Source organism: Pristiophorus japonicus, unplaced genomic scaffold, assembly GCF_044704955.1.
Source record: "Pristiophorus japonicus isolate sPriJap1 unplaced genomic scaffold, sPriJap1.hap1 HAP1_SCAFFOLD_99, whole genome shotgun sequence".
Lineage (NCBI taxonomy): Eukaryota > Metazoa > Chordata > Chondrichthyes > Pristiophoridae > Pristiophorus > Pristiophorus japonicus.
The window spans coordinates 1,944,338-1,958,422 of NW_027254919.1; the positions used below are offsets into that span (position 1 = coordinate 1,944,338).

General features: G+C 41.4%; 13 non-coding genes across 13 annotated transcripts; all 13 read right to left on the reverse strand.

Moving 5' to 3' along the window:
- Positions 1-433: 433 nt before the first annotated feature.
- trnaq-uug (transfer RNA glutamine (anticodon UUG)) lies at positions 434-505 on the reverse strand. Its single transcript has one exon. It is a non-coding gene; the product is annotated as a tRNA-Gln (tRNA).
- Positions 506-1,726: 1,221 nt separating this feature from the next.
- On the reverse strand, positions 1,727-1,798 carry trnaq-cug (transfer RNA glutamine (anticodon CUG)). The gene has a single exon. It is a non-coding gene; the product is annotated as a tRNA-Gln (tRNA).
- Positions 1,799-2,380: 582 nt separating this feature from the next.
- trnaq-uug (transfer RNA glutamine (anticodon UUG)) lies at positions 2,381-2,452 on the reverse strand. Its single transcript has one exon. It is a non-coding gene; the product is annotated as a tRNA-Gln (tRNA).
- A 1,221-nt stretch (positions 2,453-3,673) lies between these two features.
- trnaq-uug (transfer RNA glutamine (anticodon UUG)) lies at positions 3,674-3,745 on the reverse strand. The gene has a single exon. It is a non-coding gene; the product is annotated as a tRNA-Gln (tRNA).
- Positions 3,746-4,966: 1,221 nt separating this feature from the next.
- trnaq-cug (transfer RNA glutamine (anticodon CUG)) lies at positions 4,967-5,038 on the reverse strand. Its single transcript has one exon. It is a non-coding gene; the product is annotated as a tRNA-Gln (tRNA).
- Positions 5,039-5,620: 582 nt separating this feature from the next.
- Positions 5,621-5,692, reverse strand: trnaq-uug (transfer RNA glutamine (anticodon UUG)). The gene has a single exon. It is a non-coding gene; the product is annotated as a tRNA-Gln (tRNA).
- A 1,230-nt stretch (positions 5,693-6,922) lies between these two features.
- Positions 6,923-6,994, reverse strand: trnaq-cug (transfer RNA glutamine (anticodon CUG)). Its single transcript has one exon. It is a non-coding gene; the product is annotated as a tRNA-Gln (tRNA).
- Positions 6,995-8,215: 1,221 nt separating this feature from the next.
- On the reverse strand, positions 8,216-8,287 carry trnaq-cug (transfer RNA glutamine (anticodon CUG)). Its single transcript has one exon. It is a non-coding gene; the product is annotated as a tRNA-Gln (tRNA).
- Positions 8,288-9,515: 1,228 nt separating this feature from the next.
- On the reverse strand, positions 9,516-9,587 carry trnaq-cug (transfer RNA glutamine (anticodon CUG)). The gene has a single exon. It is a non-coding gene; the product is annotated as a tRNA-Gln (tRNA).
- A 583-nt stretch (positions 9,588-10,170) lies between these two features.
- trnaq-cug (transfer RNA glutamine (anticodon CUG)) lies at positions 10,171-10,242 on the reverse strand. The gene has a single exon. It is a non-coding gene; the product is annotated as a tRNA-Gln (tRNA).
- Positions 10,243-10,804: 562 nt separating this feature from the next.
- Positions 10,805-10,876, reverse strand: trnaq-cug (transfer RNA glutamine (anticodon CUG)). Its single transcript has one exon. It is a non-coding gene; the product is annotated as a tRNA-Gln (tRNA).
- Positions 10,877-12,097: 1,221 nt separating this feature from the next.
- Positions 12,098-12,169, reverse strand: trnaq-cug (transfer RNA glutamine (anticodon CUG)). The gene has a single exon. It is a non-coding gene; the product is annotated as a tRNA-Gln (tRNA).
- A 1,217-nt stretch (positions 12,170-13,386) lies between these two features.
- On the reverse strand, positions 13,387-13,458 carry trnaq-cug (transfer RNA glutamine (anticodon CUG)). The gene has a single exon. It is a non-coding gene; the product is annotated as a tRNA-Gln (tRNA).
- Positions 13,459-14,085: the final 627 nt, after the last annotated feature.

Genomic DNA, 14,085 nt, shown 5'->3' on the forward strand with positions numbered 1-14,085 from the left:
CAGATGCCGTTGAGGCTATGGGTTCTCAAAAAGCTGTTTCTGTTTCAAACTGTTCAGCACAGATTGTACTTCAGTCTTGCCAGGTAAAACGTGTGTTAGCATTGCAATGCATTCATGCAAAATGCTTGGCATGAAAAGAAAATGCAACGTTTTGTTGAGTGCAATCCATGCATTTCAAAAGGCATTGCGTTTATTCATGCTGCGGAGTGCATATTGCACAGATAATCTCAGCACACATTGTGCAGGCAAAGGCAGCATTAAACAGCAAACTAATTTCTACTCTGCTGATTGGAACAGGTAACTGCCGGTTGAACACACGATTTGAAAACTCGACTTGCAGATCAAGCATCAATGACAAAGTCAATAAAACTGCCAAACAGCAGCCTTCTACATGCTTGGTCCAAATTTTCAGCAGCTGGGACAACAAACATTCAGGTTCCACCAAGATTTGAACTCGGATCGCTGGATTCAAAGTCCAGAGTGCTCACCATTACACCATGGAACCAACTATGCCAAAATATTTGAAAGCTTTCTCAAAATCTGCCAAATCAATTCCAACATTACACTTTGGATTGTCCTTTTTGCATTCACAGCATCAGTTTCACATATTTACGGTCTGTTAATTATCAATGCAGAGCAATTCACACAGATGCCGTTGAGGCAATGGCTTCTCATAATATCTGTTTCTATTTCACACTGTTCAGCACAGATTGTACTTCAGTCTTGCCAGGTAAAACGTGCGTTGGCATTGCAATGCATTCATGCAAAATGCTTGGCATGAAAAGAAAATGCAACGTTTTGTTGAGTGCAAACCATGTACTGCATGCATTTCAAAAGGCGTTGCATTTATTCATCCTGAGGAATGCATATTGCACAGATAATCTCAGCACACATTATGCAGCATGAAACAGCAAACTAATTTTTCCTCTGCTGATTGGAACAGGGAACTGCCGGTTGAACACACGATTTGAAAACTCGACTTGCAGATCAAGCATCAATGTCAAAGGCAACAAAACTGCAAACCTGCAGTTTTTTACTTGTTTGACCTGAATTTCCAGCAGCTGGGACAACAAGCATTCAGGCTCCCCTGAGATTTGAACCAGGATTGCTAGAGTTTAAAGTCCAGAGTGATCACCATTTCACCATGGAATCAACTACAGTCGTCCATTTGAAACATTCCTCAAAATGTACAAAATCAACTCCAACATTACACTTTGGATTGAAATTTTTGCATTCACAGCGTCAGTTTCACCTATTTACGGTCTGTTAATTATCGATGCAGAGCAATTCACACAGATGCCGTTGAGGCTATGGGTTCTCAAATAGCTGTTTCTGTTTCAAACTGTTCAGCACAGATTGTACTTCAGTCTTGCCAGGTAAAAGGTGTGTTAGCATTGCAATGCATTCATGCAAAATGCTTGGCATGAAAAGAAAATGCAACGTTTTGTTGAGTGCAATCCATGCATTTCAAAAGGCATTGCGTTTATTCATGCTGCGGAGCGCATATTGCACAGATAATCTCAGCACACATTGTGCAGGCAAAGGCAGCATTCAACAGCAAACTAATTTTTCCTCTGCTGATTGGAACAGGTAACTGCCGGTTGAACACACGATTTGAAAACTCGACTTGCAGATCAAGCATCAATGACAAAGTCAATAAAACTGCCAAACAGCAGCCTTCTACATGCTTGGTCCAAATTTTCAGCAGCTGGGACAACAAACATTCAGGTTCCACCGAGATTTGAACTCGGATCGCTGGATTCAGAGTCCAGAGTGCTCACCATTACACCATGGAACCAACTATGCCAAAACATTTGAAAGCTTTCTCAAAATCTGCCAAATCAATTCCAACATTACACTTTGGATTGTCCTTTTTGCATTCACAGCGTCAGTTTCACCTCTTTACGCTCTGTTAATTATCGATGCAGAGCAATTCACACAGATGCCGTTGAGGCAATGGCTTCTCAAATAGCTGTTTCTGTTTCACACTGTTCATCACAGCTTGTACTTCAGTCTTGCCAGGTAAATGTGTGTTGGCATTGCAATGCATTCATGCAAAATGCTTGGCATGAAAAGAAAATGCAACTTTTTGTTGAGTGCAATCCATGCTCTGCGTGCATTTCAAAAGGCGTTGCTTTTATTCCTCTTGCGAAGTGCATATTGCACAGATAATCTCAGCACACATTGTGCAGGCAAAGGTAGCATGAAACAGCAAACTAATTTCTACTCTGCTGATTGCAACAGGTAACTGCCGGTTGAACACACGATTTGAAAACTCGACTTGCAGATCAAGCATCAATGACAAAGTCAACAAAACTGCCAAATAGCAGCCTTCTACATGCTTGGTCCAAATTTTCAGCAGTTGGGACAACAAACATTCAGGTTCCACCGAGATTTGAACTCGGATCGCTGGATTCAAAGTCCAGAGTGCTCACCATTACACCATGGAACCAACTATGCCAAAATATTTGAAAGCTTTCTCAAAATCTGCCAAATCAATTCCAACATTACACTTTGGATTGTCCTTTTTGCATTCACAGCATCAGTTTCACCTCTTTACGGTCTGTTAATTATCAATGCAGAGCAATTCACACAGATGCCGTTGAGGCAATGGATTCTCATAATATCTGTTTCTGTTTCACACTGTTCAGCACAGATTGTACTTCAGTCTTGCCAGGTAAAACGTGCGTTGGCATTGCAATGCATTCATGCAAAATGCTTGGCATGAAAAGAAAATGCAACGTTTTGTTGAGTGCAAACCATGTACTGCATGCATTTCAAAAGGCGTTGCATTTATTCATCCTGAGGAATGCATATTGCACAGATAATCTCAGCACACATTATGCAGCATGAAACAGCAAACTAATTTTTCCTCTGCTGATTGGAACAGGGAACTGCCGGTTGAACACACGATTTGAAAACTCGACTTGCAGATCAAGCATCAATGTCAAAGGCAACAAAACTGCAAACCTGCAGTTTTTTACTTGTTTGACCTGAATTTCCAGCAGCTGGGACAACAAGCATTCAGGCTCCCCTGAGATTTGAACCAGGATTGCTAGAGTTTAAAGTCCAGAGTGATCACCATTTCACCATGGAATCAACTACAGTCGTCCATTTGAAACATTCCTCAAAATGTACAAAATCAACTCCAACATTACACTTTGGATTGAAATTTTTGCATTCACAGCGTCAGTTTCACCTATTTACGGTCTGTTAATTATCGATGCAGAGCAATTCACACAGATGCCGTTGAGGCTATGGGTTCTCAAATAGCTGTTTCTGTTTCAAACTGTTCAGCACAGATTGTACTTCAGTCTTGCCAGGTAAAAGGTGTGTTAGCATTGCAATGCATTCATGCAAAATGCTTGGCATGAAAAGAAAATGCAACGTTTTGTTGAGTGCAATCCATGCATTTCAAAAGGCATTGCGTTTATTCATGCTGCGGAGTGCATATTGCACAGATAATCTCAGCACACATTGTGCAGGCAAAGGCAGCATTCAACAGCAAACTAAGTTTTCCTCTGCTGATTGGAACAGGTAACTGCCGGTTGAACACACGATTTGAAAACTCGACTTGCAGATCAAGCATCAATGACAAAGGCAACAAAACTGCCAAACAGCAGCCTTCTACATGCTTGGTCCAAATTTTCAGCATCTGGGACAACAAACATTCAGGTTCCACCAAGATTTGAACTCGGATCGCTGCATTCAAAGTCCAGAGTGCTCACCATTACACCATGGAACCAACTATGCCAAAATATTTGAAAGCTTTCTCAAAATCTGCCAAATCAATTCCAACATTACACTTTGGATTGTCCTTTTTGCATTCACAGCATCAGTTTCACATATTTACGGTCTGTTAATTATCAATGCAGAGCAATTCACACAGATGCCGTTGAGGCAATGGCTTCTCATAATATCTGTTTCTATTTCACACTGTTCAGCACAGATTGTACTTCAGTCTTGCCAGGTAAAACGTGCGTTGGCATTGCAATGCATTCATGCAAAATGCTTGGCATGAAAAGAAAATGCAACGTTTTGTTGAGTGCAAACCATGTACTGCATGCATTTCAAAAGGCGTTGCATTTATTCATCCTGAGGAATGCATATTGCACAGATAATCTCAGCACACATTATGCAGCATGAAACAGCAAACTAATTTTTCCTCTGCTGATTGGAACAGGGAACTGCCGGTTGAACACACGATTTGAAAACTGGACTTGCAGATCAAGCATCAATGTCAAAGGCAACAAAACTGCAAACCTGCAGTTTTTTACTTGTTTGACCTGAATTTCCAGCAGCTGGGACAACAAGCATTCAGGCTCCCCTGAGATTTGAACCAGGATTGCTAGAGTTTAAAGTCCAGAGTGATCACCATTTCACCATGGAATCAACTACAGTCGTCCATTTGAAACATTCCTCAAAACGTACAAAATCAACTCCAACATTACACTTTGGATTGAAATTTTTGCATTCACAGCGTCAGTTTCACCTATTTACGGTCTGTTAATTATCGATGCAGAGCAATTCACACAGATGCCGTTGAGGCTATGGGTTCTCAAATAGCTGTTTCTGTTTCAAACTGTTCAGCACAGATTGTACTTCAGTCTTGCCAGGTAAAAGGTGTGTTAGCATTGCAATGCATTCATGCAAAATGCTTGGCATGAAAAGAAAATGCAACGTTTTGTTGAGTGCAATCCATGCATTTCAAAAGGCATTGCGTTTATTCATGCTGCGGAGTGCATATTGCACAGATAATCTCAGCACACATTGTGCAGGCAAAGGCAGCATTCAACAGCAAACTAAGTTTTCCTCTGCTGATTGGAACAGGTAACTGCCGGTTGAACACACGATTTGAAAACTCGACTTGCAGATCAAGCATCAATGACAAAGGCAACAAAACTGCCAAACAGCAGCCTTCTACATGCTTGGTCCAAATTTTCAGCAGCTGGGACAACAAACATTCAGGTTCCACCGAGATTTGAACTCGGATCGCTGGATTCAGAGTCCAGAGTGCTCACCATTACACCATGGAACCAACTATGCCAAAACATTTGAAAGCTTTCTCAAAATCTGCCAAATCAATTCCAATATTACACTTTGGATTTTCCTTTTTGCATTCACAGCGTCAGTTTCACCTCTTTGCGCTCTGTTAATTATCGATGCAGAGCAATTCACACAGATGCCGTTGAGGCAATGGCTTCTCAAATAGCTGTTTCTGTTTCACACTGTTCATCACAGCTTGTACTTCAGTCTTGCCAGGTAAATGTGTGTTGGCATTGCAATGCATTCATGCAAAATGCTTGGCATGAAAAGAAAATGCAACTTTTTGTTGAGTGCAATCCATGCTCTGCGTGCATTTCAAAAGGCGTTGCTTTTATTCCTCTTGCGAAGTGCATATTGCACAGATAATCTCAGCACACATTGTGCAGGCAAAGGTAGCATGAAACAGCAAACTAATTTCTACTCTGCTGATTGGAACAGGTAACTGCCGGTTGAACACACGATTTGAAAACTCGACTTGCAGATCAAGCATCAATGACAAAGTCAACAAAACTGCCAAATAGCAGCCTTCTACATGCTTGGTCCAAATTTTCAGCAGTTGGGACAACAAACATTCAGGTTCCACCGAGATTTGAACTCAGATCGCTGCATTCAAAGTCCAGAGTGCTCACCATTACACCATGGAACCAACTATGCCAAAATATTTGAAAGCTTTCTCAAAATCTGCCAAATCAATTCCAACATTACACTTTGGATTGTCCTTTTTGCATTCACAGCATCAGTTTCACATATTTACGGTCTGTTAATTATCAATGCAGAGCAATTCACACAGATGCCGTTGAGGCAATGGCTTCTCATAATATCTGTTTCTATTTCACACTGTTCAGCACAGATTGTACTTCAGTCTTGCCAGGTAAAACGTGCGTTGGCATTGCAATGCATTCATGCAAAATGCTTGGCATGAAAAGAAAATGCAACGTTTTGTTGAGTGCAAACCATGTACTGCATGCATTTCAAAAGGCGTTGCATTTATTCATCCTGAGGAATGCATATTGCACAGATAATCTCAGCACACATTATGCAGCATGAAACAGCAAACTAATTTTTCCTCTGCTGATTGGAACAGGGAACTGCCGGTTGAACACACGATTTGAAAACTCGACTTGCAGATCAAGCATCAATGTCAAAGGCAACAAAACTGCAAACCTGCAGTTTTTTACTTGTTTGACCTGAATTTCCAGCAGCTGGGACAACAAGCATTCAGGCTCCCCTGAGATTTGAACCAGGATTGCTAGAGTTTAAAGTCCAGAGTGATCACCATTTCACCATGGAATCAACTACTGTCGTCCATTTGAAACATTCCTCAAAATGTACAAAATCAACTCCAACATTACACTTTGGATTGAAATTTTTGCATTCACAGCGTCAGTTTCACCTATTTACGGTCTGTTAATTATCAATGCAGAGCAATTCACACAGATGCCGTTGAGGCTATGAGTTCTCAAATAGCTGTTTCTGTTTCACACTGTTCAGCATAGATTGTACCTCAGTCTTGGCAGGTAAAACGTGCGTTGGCATTGCAATGCATTCATGCAAAATGCTTGGCATGAAAAGAAAATTCAACGTTTTGTTGAGTGCAAACCATGTACTGCATGCATTTCAAAAGGCGTTGCATTTATTCATCCTGAGGAATGCATATTGCACAGATAATCTCAGCACACATTATGCAGGCAAAGGCAGCATGAAACAGCAAACTAATTTTTCCTCTGCTGATTGGAACAGGTAACTGCCGGTTGAACACACGATTTGAAAACTCGACTTGCAGATCAAGCATCAATGACAAAGGCAACAAAACTGCCAAACAGCAGCCTTCTACATGCTTGGTCTAAATTTTCAGCAGCTGGGACAACAAACATTCAGGTTCCACCGAGATTTGAACTCGGATCGCTGGATTCAGAGTCCAGAGTGCTCACCATTACACCATGGAACCAACTATGCCAAAACATTTGAAAGCTTTCTCAAAATCTGCCAAATCAATTCCAACATTACACTTTGGATTGTCCTTTTTGCATTCACAGCGTCAGTTTCACCGATTTACGGTCTGTTAATTATCGATGCAGAGCAATTCACACAGATGCCGTTGAGGCAATGGCTTCTCATAATATCTGTTTCTCTTTCACACTGTTCAGCACAGATTGTACTTCAGTCTTGGCAGGTAAAACGTGCGTTGGCATTGCAATGCATTCATGCATAATGCTTGGCATGAAAAGAAAATGCAACGTTTTGTTGAGTGCAAACCATGTACTGCATGCATTTCAAAAGGCGTTGCATTTATTCATCCTGAGGAATGCCTATTGCACAGATAATCTCAGCACACATTATGCAGCATGAAACAGCAAACTAATTTTTCCTCTGCTGATTGGAACAGGGAACTGCCAGTTGAACACACGATTTGAAAACTCGACTTGCAGATCAAGCATCAATGTCAAAGGCAACAAATCTGCAAACCTGCAGTTTTTTACTTGTTTGACCTGAATTTCCAGCAGCTGGGACAACAAGCATTCAGGCTCCCCTGAGATTTGAACGAGGATTGCTCGAGTTTAGAGTCCAGAGTGCTCACCATTTCACCATGGAATCAACTACGGTCGCCCATTTGAAACATTCCTCAAAATGTACAAAATCAACTCCAACATTACACTTTGGATTGATATTTTTGCATTCACAGCGTCAGTTTCACCTATTTACGGTCTGTTAATTATCGATGCAGAGCAATTCACACAGATGCCGTTGAGGCTATGGGTTCTCAAATAGCTGTTTCTGTTTCAAACTGTTCAGCACAGATTGTACTTCAGTCTTGCCAGGTAAAACGTGTGTTAGCATTGCAATGCATTCATGCAAAATGCTTGGCATGAAAAGAAAATGCAACGTTTTGTTGAGTGCAATCCATGCATTTCAAAAGGCATTGCGTTTATTCATGCTGCGGAGTGCATATTGCACAGATAATCTCAGCACACATTGTGCAGGCAAAGGCAGCATTAAACAGCAAACTAATTTCTACTCTGCTGATTGGAACAGGTAACTGCCGGTTGAACACACGATTTGAAAACTCGACTTGCAGATCAAGCATCAATGACAAAGTCAATAAAACTGCCAAACAGCAGCCTTCTACATGCTTGGTCCAAATTTTCAGCAGCTGGGACAACAAACATTCAGGTTCCACCGAGATTTGAACTCAGATCGCTGGATTCAGAGTCCAGAGTGCTCACCATTACACCATGGAACCAACTATGCCAAAACATTTGAAAGCTTTCTCAAAATCTGCCAAATCAATTCCAACATTACACTTTGGATTGTCCTTTTTGCATTCACAGCGTCAGTTTCACCTCTTTACGCTCTGTTAATTATCGATGCAGAGCAATTCACACAGATGCCGTTGAGGCAATGGCTTCTCAAATAGCTGTTTCTGTTTCACACTGTTCATCACAGCTTGTACTTCAGTCTTGCCAGGTAAATGTGCGTTGGCATTGCAATGCATTCATGCAAAATGCTTGGCATGAAAAGAAAATGCAACTTTTTGTTGAGTGCAATCCATGCTCTGCGTGCATTTCAAAAGGCGTTGCTTTTATTCCTCTTGCGAAGTGCATATTGCACAGATAATCTCAGCACACATTGTGCAGGCAAAGGTAGCATGAAACAGCAAACTAATTTCTACTCTGCTGATTGGAACAGGTAACTGCCGGTTGAACACACGATTTGAAAACTCGACTTGCAGATCAAGCATCAATGTCAAAGGCAACAAATCTGCAAACCTGCAGTTTTTTACTTGTTTGACCTGAATTTCCAGCACCTGGGACAACAAGCATTCAGGCTCCCCTGAGATTTGAACGAGGATTGCTCGAGTTTAGAGTCCAGAGTGCTCACCATTTCACCATGGAATCAACTACGGTCGCCCATTTGAAACATTCCTCAAAATCTACAAAATCAACTCCAGCATTACACTTTGGATTGATATTTTTGCATTCACAGCGTCAGTTTCACCTATTTACGGTCTGTTAATTATCGATGCAGAGCAATTCACACAGATGCCGTTGAGGCTATGGGTTCTCAAATAGCTGTTTCTGTTTCAAACTGTTCAGCACAGATTGTACTTCAGTCTTGCCAGGTAAAACGTGTGTTAGCATTGCAATGCATTCATGCAAAATGCTTGGCATGAAAAGAAAATGCAACGTTTTGTTGAGTGCAATCCATGCATTTCAAAAGGCATTGCGTTTATTCATGCTGCGGAGTGCATATTGCACAGATAATCTCAGCACACATTGTGCAGGCAAAGGCAGCATTAACAGCAAACTAATTTCTACTCTGCTGATTGGAACAGGTAACTGCCGGTTGAACACACGATTTGAAAACTCGACTTGCAGATCAAGCATCAATGACAAAGTCAATAAAACTGCCAAACAGCAGCCTTCTACATGCTTGGTCCAAATTTTCAGCAGCTGGGACAACAAACATTCAGGTTCCACCGAGATTAGAACTCGGATCGCTGGATTCAGAGTCCAGAGTGCTCACCATTACACCATGGAACCAACTATGCCAAAACATTTGAAAGCTTTCTCAAAATCTGCCAAATCAATTCCAACATTACACTTTGGATTGTCCTTTTTGCATTCACAGCGTCAGTTTCACCGATTTACGCTCTGTTAATTATCGATGCAGAGCAATTCACACAGATGCCGTTGAGGCTGTGGGTTCTCAAATAGCTGTTTCTGTTTCAAACTGTTCAGCACAGATTGTACTTCAGTCTTGCCAGGTAAAACGTGTGTTAGCATTGCAATGCATTCATGCAAAATGCTTGGCATGAAAAGAAAATTCAACGTTTTGTTGAGTGCAAACCATGTACTGCATGCATTTCAAAAGGCATTGCATTTATTCATCCTGAGGAATGCATATTGCACAGATAATCTCAGCACACATTATGCAGGCAAAGGCAGCATGAAACAGCAAACTAATTTTTCCTCCACTGATTGGAACAGGTAACTGCCGGTTGAACACACGATTTGAAAACTCGACTTGCAGATCAAGCATCAATGACAAAGGCAACAAAACTGCCAAACAGCGCCCTTCTACATGCTTGGTCCAAATTTTCAGCAGCTGGGACAACAAACATTCAGGTTCCACCGAAATTTGAACTCGGATCGCTGGATTCAGAGTCCAAAGTGCTCACCATTACACCATGGAACCAACTATGCCAAAACATTTGAAAGCTTTCTCAAAATCTGCCAAATCAATTCCAACATTACACTTTGGATTGTCCGTTTTGCATTCACACCGTCAGTTTCACCTATTTACGGTCTGTTAATTATCGATGCAGAGCAATTCACACAGATGCCGTTGAGGCTATGGGTTCTCAAATAGCTGTTTCTGTTTCAAACTGTTCAGCACAGATTGTACTTCAGTCTTGCCAGGTAAAACGTGTGTTCGCATTGCAATGCATTCATGCAAAATGCTTGGCATGAAAAGAAAATGCAACGTTTTGTTTAGTGCAATCCATGCATTGCGTTTATTCATGCTGCGGAGTGCATATTGCACAGATAATCTCAGCACACATTATGCAGGCAAAGGCAGCATGAAACAGCAAACTAATTTTTCCTCTGCTGATTGGAACAGGTAACTGCCGGTTGAACACACGATTTGAAAACTCGACTTGCAGATCAAGCATCAATGACAAAGGCAACAAAACTGCCAAACAGCAGCCTTCTACATGCTTGGTCCAAATTTTCAGCAGCTGGGACAACAAACATTCAGGTTCCACCGAGATTTGAACTCGGATCGCTGGATTCAGAGTCCAGAGTGCTCACCATTACACCATGGAACCAACTATGCCAAAACATTTGAAAGCTTTCTCAAAATCTGCCAAATCAATTCCAACATTACACTTTGGATTGTCCTTTTTGCATTCACAGCGTCAGTTTCACCGATTTACGGTCTGTTAATTATCGATGCAGAGCAATTCACACAGATGCCGTTGAGGCAATGGCTTCTCATAACATCTGTTTCTGTTTCACACTGTTCAGCACAGATTGTACTTCAGTCTTGGCAGGTAAAACGTGCGTTGGCATTGCAATGCATTCATGCATAATGCTTGGCATGAAAAGAAAATGCAACGTTTTGTTGAGTGCAAACCATGTACTGCATGCATTTCAAAAGGCGTTGCATTTATTCATCCTGAGGAATGCCTATTGCACAGATAATCTCAGCACACATTATGCAGCATGAAAGAGCAAACTAATTTTTCCTCTGCTGATTGGAACAGGGAACTGCCAGTTGAACACACGATTTGAAAACTCGACTTGCAGATCAAGCATCAATGTCAAAGGCAACAAATCTGCAAACCTGCAGTTTTTTACTTGTTTGACCTGAATTTCCAGCACCTGGGACAACAAGCATTTTGGCTCCCCTGAGATTTGAACGAGGATTGCTCGAGTTTAGAGTCCAGAGTGCTCACCATTTCACCATGGAATCAACTACGGTCGCCCATTTGAAACATTCCTCAAAATCTACAAAATCAACTCCAACATTACACTTTGGATTGATATTTTTGCATTCACAGCGTCAGTTTCACCTATTTACGGTCTGTTAATTATCGATGCAGAGCAATTCACACAGATGCCGTTGAGGCTATGGGTTCTCAAATAGCTGTTTCTGTTTCAAACTGTTCAGCACAGATTGTACTTCAGTCTTGCCAGGTAAAACGTGTGTTAGCATTGCAATGCATTCATGCAAAATGCTTGGCATGAAAAGAAAATGCAACGTTTTGTTGAGTGCAATCCATGCATTTCAAAAGGCATTGCGTTTATTCATGCTGCGGAGTGCATATTGCACAGATAATCTCAGCACACATTGTGCAGGCAAAGGCAGCATTAAACAGCAAACTAATTTCTACTCTGCTGATTGGAACAGGTAACTGCCGGTTGAACACACGATTTGAAAACTCGACTTGCAGATCAAGCATCAATGACAAAGTCAATAAAACTGCCAAACAGCAGCCTTCTACATGCTTGGTCCAAATTTTCAGCAGCTGGGACAACAAACATTCAGGTTCCACCGAGATTTGAACTCGGATCGCTGGATTCAGAGTCCAGAGTGCTCACCATTACACCATGGAACCAACTATGCCAAAACATTTGAAAGCTTTCTCAAAATCTGCCAAATCAATTCCAACATTACACTTTGGATTGTCCTTTTTGCATTCACAGCGTCAGTTTCACCGATTTACGCTCTGTTAATTATCGATGCAGAGCAATTCACACAGATGCCGTTGAGGCTGTGGGTTCTCAAATAGCTGTTTCTGTTTCAAACTGTTCAGCACAGATTGTACTTCAGTCTTGCCAGGTAAAACGTGTGTTAGCATTGCAATGCATTCATGCAAAATGCTTGGCATGAAAAGAAAATTCAACGTTTTGTTGAGTGCAAACCATGTACTGCATGCATTTCAAAAGGCATTGCATTTATTCATCCTGAGGAATGCATATTGCACAGATAATCTCAGCACACATTATGCAGGCAAAGGCAGCATGAAACAGCAAACTAATTTTTCCTCCACTGATTGGAACAGGTAACTGCCGGTTGAACACACGATTTGAAAACTCGACTTGCAGATCAAGCATCAATGACAAAGGCAACAAAACTGCCAAACAGCACCCTTCTACATGCTTGGTCCAAATTTTCAGCAGCTGGGACAACAAACATTCAGGTTCCACCAAAATTTGAACTCGGATCACTGGATTCAGAGTTCAAAGTGCTCACCATTACACCATGGAACCAACTATGCCAAAACATTTGAAAGCTTTCTCAAAATCTGCCAAATCAATTCCAACATTACACTTTGGATTGTCCGTTTTGCATTCACAGCGTCAGTTTCACCTATTTACGGTCTGTTAATTATCGATGCAGAGCAATTCACACAGATGCCGTTGAGGCTATGGGTTCTCAAATAGCTGTTTCTGTTTCAAACTGTTCAGCACATATTGTACTTCAGTCTTGCCAGGTAAAACGTGTGTTCGCATTGCAATGCATTCATGCAAAATGCTTGGCATGAAAAGAAAATGCAACGTTTTGTTTAGTGCAATCCATGCATTGCGTTTATTCATGCTGCGGAGTGCATATTGCACAGATAATCTCAGCACACATTATGCAGGCAAAGGCAGCATGAAACAGCAAACTAATTTTTCCTCTGCTGATTGGAACAGGTAACTGCCGGTTGAACACACGATTTGAAAACTCGACTTGCAGATCAAGCATCAATGACAAAGGCAACAAAACTGCCAAACAGCAGTCTTCTACATGCTTGGTCCAAATTTTCAGCAGCTGGGACAACAAACATTCAGGTTCCACCGAGATTTGAACTCGGATCGCTGGATTCAGAATCCAGAGTGCTCACCATTACACCATGGAACTAACTATGCCAAAACATTTGAAAGCTTTCTCAAAATCTGCTAAATCAATTCCAACATTACACTTTGGATTGTCCTTTTTGCATTCACAGCGTCAGTTTCACCTCTTTACGCTCTGTTAATTATCGATGCAGAGCAATTCACACAGATGCCGTTGAGGCAATGGCTTCTCAAATAGCTGTTTCTGTTTTACACTGTTCATCACAGCTTGTACTTCAGTCTTGCCAGGTAAATGTGCGTTGGCATTGCAATGCATTCATGCAAAATGCTTGGCATGAAAAGAAAATGCAACGTTTTGTTGAGTGCAAACCATGTACTGCATGCATTTCAAAAGGCGTTGCATTTATTCATCCTGAGGAATGCATATTGCACAGATAATCTCAGCACACATTATGCAGCATGAAACAGCAAACTAATTTTTCCTCTGCTGATTAAAACAGGGAACTGCCGGTTGAACACACGATTTGAAAACTCGACTTGCAGATCAAGCATCAATGTCAAAGGCAACAAAACTGCAAACCTGCAGTTTTTTACTTGTTTGACCTGAATTTCCAGCAGCTGGGACAACAAGCATTCAGGTTCCCCTGAGATTTGAACCAGAATTGCTAGAGTTTAGAGTCCAGAGTGCTCA